Raw genomic sequence first — 6,518 nt, forward strand, 5'->3', positions numbered from 1 at the left:
GAGGGCCCCGAGTAGGTTTGTTTTGTGCAATGTTTACTCTGAGTGGCTGGAAAGCAGTCCTGGTCTGACTTTGAACAGTAGCCTAGGCCTAATGGGTGTTTTTTGATCAGATCACACACAGACAAGACAGGCGGGGAGGAGGCAGGCAGACAGAGAGAGAGAGAGAGACAGAGAGAGAGAGAGAGAGAGAGAAAGAAAGAGAGAGGTGTGGTTCAAGGTTAATCACGGTCGCCACAGTGGGTTGAAATGGAATACACTCACCATACAGTGGTTCAAGAGAACAGTAGTCTCACATTGGCAGCTCTATCTCCACAGCGCTGAGGAGTAAGGTCTGACTTCACCACCCAAACATTCCACACATTTTCAGTGTGTAGCTTGCTAGCTTAAAGTTTGATGTTGTTTCCCAAATATAAGTTAGTTAGACTACGGCAACACACATCGCCCAAAATGAACTTTCATCGATCCAGACTACTTAAAAAGAGACACACACACACGAAGAGTGACAAGAGACAATAGAACTGTAAAGTTACTTTAATTACCTTACAAACAAGTGTAATAACACCAACCGAGTGGGCCCATACATTAAACCACCAGAGCACATTGCATCAATATTGCTCCACTGATGATGCTCATTTCCTTATATCTAAAACTCTGCACTTTTACAAATGAGATAAAAACAGGAAGTGCAACTTTGGCCATAGGCCTAGGCTACTGTAAGTTTCTCAGACCATATTTTCAGAATGTCCTGGTTCTGTTGAATAGAGCCGGGATATTTAAGAAGAGAAGCCACAGCTGATGCAACAGTCAGCCTGGGCCCAGCTACACTTCCTCATCATCACAGCTCCAATGACACATAGCATGTTGGTGAGGCCTGGTGCTGTGCTGTCTTGAACTTTGACATTCTAGCACAATTACTGAGAGGCTTTTCTAATAACATGCTCCAGTCTGTCCCATTTAAATAATTTCCAAGAGAGACTAACCCACAGGCCCACTCCCCGTCATCTGGTGTTTTCTCCAGCTTAACCTGACCAAACTAAAGCCAGAGGTTTCACTTCTTTTTACAGTCACGTCTCAGAGTTACCACACCCACACCAAGCAGGCCATCGCTGATTAAGATAATAAAAGATCAGAGCTTGAAAAGACCTCAAAGCAGACAGGAACGACAAACTAAACTCAGCCACAGCTGCACCTGCAAGGCAAAAGCTTGTCAGAGAGAAAAAAAAGCGAGAGGAAAAAGCTTAGAGCAGAGCAGCAACTTACAGCCTCAGCCACACAACACTAGCAAGACGCTTGGTCACCAGGAGGACAGACATATGTGGTACCATATGTCTATACCAAGATATCTGAGACACATTACAACATTTTTTTTAAACATGACTAATACACTTTCATACCTGCTAGGTGAAATGCAGCAATGTGCGAAGATTTGTGAGCTGTTGTGACAATTCAAAAAAATATATATAACTTTCACTTGACCTATTTCCATTTATTGATTAATAATGTTGCAGTGTTACACAGCTCTGTTTACACTTCATTTTAGTAGATATTTACCTAAGTACATAGGTACATTTGTTTTCATTTCACACTTGCTTTTGCAATGTAAACACCAGTTTCCCTGACAAAAGAAGACAGTTTGCTGCTTCACTTATTGATACATGTTTACAAACACATACATGTAAGGGCTCTCCTACCCAGGTCCTGACTATAACAATTGACAACTCTGTGGTAATCCCCCACCCAGACTGCTAGAAACCTGAATGTGACAACCAACTCTCATTGGTTGTGTATGAAGCTGGTGTCAGGTGTCAGATAAGTTTATTATCTTACCTCTCTCTGGCTCACACTGTCTAACTGTGTCTAACTCAAAATGGCAAGGCTTCCACCGGTCTTGGCATTTATTATCTTCTCTTTATTCCCTGAATGTGGAGAATGTTCGACCGTGATTTTAGGAGACCCGTTTACGTTTACAGTCTCTCCAAACTGTCTGACAGCTGTTTTGGAGAGACATCACCGAGCTGGTTGCTCGGTGATGTTTGGAAACCGACCAAGGACTACAAAGACATGATTGACGAAAGCGCGGACCTTGCCTTCAATCACACAAAATAACGGTTCCAGCTGGATGTTGTTCTAGCGTCTTAAGTCTTAAGTCCCTGACACACCAACCCGACGGCTGTGTGTGTGGCTGTGTGTGTGTGTGTGTGTGTGTGTGTGTGTGTGTGTGTGTGTGTGTGTGTGTGTGTGTGTTGTGAGGAGTCCGGCTAGATGTTTGTGTCCCGTGTGAGGAGGAGACGTGAATAACATATGAATGAAAAAGATATAGTAGATGGTAGGGCTGCACAATTAATCCCAATCTTATCAAAATTGCAATTTGCTGCGTGTCATCCCCATCTCTCTCCCACTTTTCCTGTCTATCCACTGACACTATCGAATAAAGGGAAATCCCCCCAAAACAATTATCTTAAAAAAAATTATATATATAAAAAAAAATAAATCTTTATTTGGTACAGATCCTCGCAAACAAATTATTTAATTTTAATATTTTTCAATGAAAATGAGAATAATGAGACAAAAATGATCATTCCCTCCAATTTCGTGAATCAAATCGCAGTCAGAATAATCGCAATCAGATATTTTCCTCATATTGTGCAGCCCTAGTTGATGGATAAACATGAAGGTGGGGTGGTGATGGCGCGGTGGTTATGACACATGCCTTTGTGTGATTAGCAGTGACCCTAAGGAATTCAATTATATTTTGGGGGATTCCTGCCGTTTTACTTTAGCTTCGTTTAAGAAATCCTCACCCGTTTGGTGCACTTCTTTCTCAAATCCATGCATTGTGGGAACTTTTTGATGAGTAGTTAACTCTGCTGAACATGGTCTGCCATGTGACTTGTGTTTCTTTGCATATAGAGCAAGTATGGGAAGTGGATCTGATCATAAATGGTCACTCAAGACACAGGTGGAGACATTCTAATGCCAGGTGTGAACACACATACTTAGAGCTGTCCACTTGTGATCGGACCATCAGGACCAGGGGCGTCGGACTGGGGGAGAAAAAGGGACTGAGTACCAGGGCCCTCATGTGAGGAGGGCCCAAAATATGCTAGAATGAATAGCTGTGGATGTGGGGAGGGGCCCATAGAAAATGCCTTTCTACAGGGCCCAGAATTTTGTGCTACGCCCGTGATCAGGACAGATGTTAATGCCAGATGTTGCTTGGTCACGGTGTGGCCTGATGCATTCTATAAACTGTTGCTAAAATATCAACTTTGCATTTCACTATTTTTTTTACTGAGGCTCAGAATATTTACATCTTTTATTTGAGCAGTAGACAATGAATCCCTTTGGCCCTGTTTTATCTTGATTTAGGAGTGAAAAACATATGTAAGCATGGTGATGGGGCTGAAAAGTCTTTAATAATCCAGACAGACATCTGTGTAGTCAGATAAACCGCCCGGGGCCGTAGGCTCTAGGAGAAGCAGGCAGCACACTCCTTCACTACTTCTGTGAGTGTGTTTCTGTGTGTACTCCAGATAACCACCTACACCTGTAGGCTAAAAAACACTCACTAGCACTGGGGCAATAGGTCTGGCAATGCGAGACTACAGGGGACAGGAGGAGAAGCATGTCCTCCACTACTCCTTTGTGTGTGTTTTCTCCAAACTGAGTGAGTGGCCTCAGTTATGTTTATTCTGGAATGCAGCTGCAGTTACGCGGGCTGAGCCAGTGGCAGGACAGGAGTCTGCCACTGGCTAAAGTAAAATAAGATATACTTTATTGTCCCCAAGGGGCTTAAGGCTCAATAGAACTATCATCTGAACATTGTTATTATTTGGCTCTGCTTCTGCAGTCATTTGTCCACAGAGGCTATGGAAAGAAAACTCTTGGTCATATACGCAAAACGTGCTCACTTGTGCACACACCTCGAGAGGCTATGAGGATATAACACTTGCTGTTATGCAAATGTGCATTATTTTGATCTAAAAGCAGAGCTTTCCTTCACATGAGAAATAATAATTCTTTATTAAAAAAAAGGGAAAAAAAGATAGCACAACTCCTTTAAGGAAAAACAAAACACGATTGATGTGATCTTTAAAAAAAAAAAAAAAAATCAACCTTTTCACATCCATTCACACACCAACTCTGCAGTAACTATTTAACGGAAATGATCCGACACTGACAGTATGTGTGCAGTGGCGACTTCATGGAGGGAAGGGGGAGAGGTGATGACTCACAGCAGCAGCCTGGGCAAGATGCCAAGAAAAGCTGTAAAATGTAAAAAAAAAAAAAAAAAAAAGATGTTGAAAGGGAAGCGTGTTCAACTCGTGTGCGTCTACAACTGAGGTGGAATGCAAAAGTGTTATGAAACGGCCACTTTAATGAACGGTGAAAAAAAACATGCGAGGTAAAAGAGCCAATGGCACGATGACAATGACACACACACACACACACACACACACACACACACACACACACACACACACACACACACACACACACGATAGTCAAATGGTATTTGCAATTCAGTGTGTGTGTGGTATTAGTAGTGGTTTGGTGGGGGGTTATCACAATTAGAGTTCCAGGCAAATAAATAAAAAAGGGTTTTTCGTGTGTGTGTGTGTGTGTGTGTGTGTGTGTGTGTGTGTGTGTGTGTGTGTGTGTGTCTCGAGGTAGTTACGCCTAATTTCCTCCAAAGACGTTGGAATATAAAATTGGCAACATGAATAACTGCAAGAAGGAATAAACTTGGAGATATTTAGGCTACTTTTACACTTAGCCTACTTTACAAACCTACAGATGAGCTGTAGGCTGCGCGTGAAAGAGACACTGGCAGCACGTGCACACAACCGTTAATCTGCTGATCAACGCATTCATTGTTGGAGAGAGGTGAAAAACTAAATTACAACACTTGTCATAGCATTATATTTAATATAATATATCATCACATAACTTCGATCAAAAGAGAAAACAGGTTTCCTGTTGCCTGGGTGAAGCCAAACACCAAAAAACGTGTTTCACATCCTCGCCTTCTCCACTAATCCTCTACAACTTCCTTCTCTTTTTTCTCCTTTTTTCTCTTCTTAAATGTGAAATGATTCGGAGATTAGATTTATTCACGTTTCAGCGCAGAGGCTGCAGGTATCTGCTATCAGGGCCCACAGGCCTGTCAGAAAAAGGCCTTTTTGCACACTATTAAAATCAGACCATGCTGAGGAGGTAAATATACAAACTAGGTTTAGAGTTAACTCTGTTTCTATAAAGTTATTTGTCAAGTCACTTATTTACTGAGCACATTTTGGCTAAAAGTGCTAGCCGATATAAACCATAAAATAAAAAAAACACATTTGGGACTGTGAAAAAAACGGAGCCTATAGTTCTTCTTGTTATGTTTTTCAAAGTCTACATTTCCCATGATCGTCCTGCTATTATAAATAAATGTACTGAGGCCCTCGATAGCCGCAGCCTCGACATACCTGGCTGTGATAAACTCTCCTATAATAAAACATACAGAGAACAAAGACAGCGACACCTTAACAACTCAATCTCACACCACCGCACAGAAGCAGAACACCATGAACTAGTCTACATGCTAAGGCAACATAGTGTCATTATTAATGATGCAGCATATTTATTATCATCCAACGGCCACGGCGGGCGTAGAAGTAGCGTTTATCTTACCGTGACGCTGTCATCCTCCATCAAGGTGCACGTGGCGTGGTTTGGAGTTGATAATGGAGATGATGTAATCCAACCAATCTGTCAGCTCAGTGACAGTAAACTCTTCATTGATGACTTTGGCCTTTCCTCCCAGGAAACAGTCTCTCAGCAAGATGTCAATGGAAGTCTGTCAGCGACCATATTTATATCTTGGTTTGGTCTGTCAGAACATCTATAGAACAGAACAGGAGGTGTTTCCCTGCTGCTTTAGCTCCATTTAAGAGGACCAAATCCTCACTTTCTTCGTGCACAATTCGTTTAATTTCACCACAAAACCGGACAGAGAGCGCAGCACGGACAAGCACTTTCCAAACATTTTGTCAAAGGTCATCCCCGCCCACACTGATGGTCCAGAAATGGAATTAGGGGTGGGGGGGTGCACCCTTTTCTGATTGGGTAGGCCCGGGCCTATCCAGGCCTGACGCTGACGCTGGGCCTGCCAGGCGCGCCTATTAGAAATAGAAAATAAAATAAAGAAAACATTCCCGGACATTAAATAAATGCATTTTAAAAATAGTTACAATGCAGTGAGCTTCCGAGCTGTACGTCGTACAAACTTATCAACGACAAATACTGATCTGAATTGTAGCCTACATTTCTCAATTCAATTTTTTCCGCTACATTTAAATGACAGATTTAGGCTATTTATTTTGTACACTCCGATTTTACATTTGTAATATGTCATCGTAATTTTGAATGCCCTTTTTTTCATATAAAAGAGTAAAGACTTCAATGTGACTTTGAGTATAATCGTTATCTCCGACGTAAATAAACGTCCATAAATCTTCTAAGAAATCACA

At 41.9% G+C, this 6,518-nt stretch overlaps 1 protein-coding gene and 1 long non-coding RNA gene across 2 annotated transcripts in view; both read left to right on the forward strand.

Moving 5' to 3' along the window:
• The window catches only part of LOC116053175, a 34,696-nt gene that overhangs the window by 4,981 nt on the left and 23,197 nt on the right, over nucleotides 1-6,518 (forward strand). The window lies entirely within an intron of this gene.
• LOC116053179 lies at nucleotides 5,058-6,404 on the forward strand. Its single transcript, XR_004105767.2, has 2 exons — nucleotides 5,058-5,234; nucleotides 6,119-6,404. It is a non-coding gene; the product is annotated as an uncharacterized LOC116053179 (long non-coding RNA).

Source organism: Sander lucioperca, chromosome 17 (genome assembly GCF_008315115.2).
Source record: "Sander lucioperca isolate FBNREF2018 chromosome 17, SLUC_FBN_1.2, whole genome shotgun sequence".
Lineage (NCBI taxonomy): Eukaryota > Metazoa > Chordata > Actinopteri > Perciformes > Percidae > Sander > Sander lucioperca.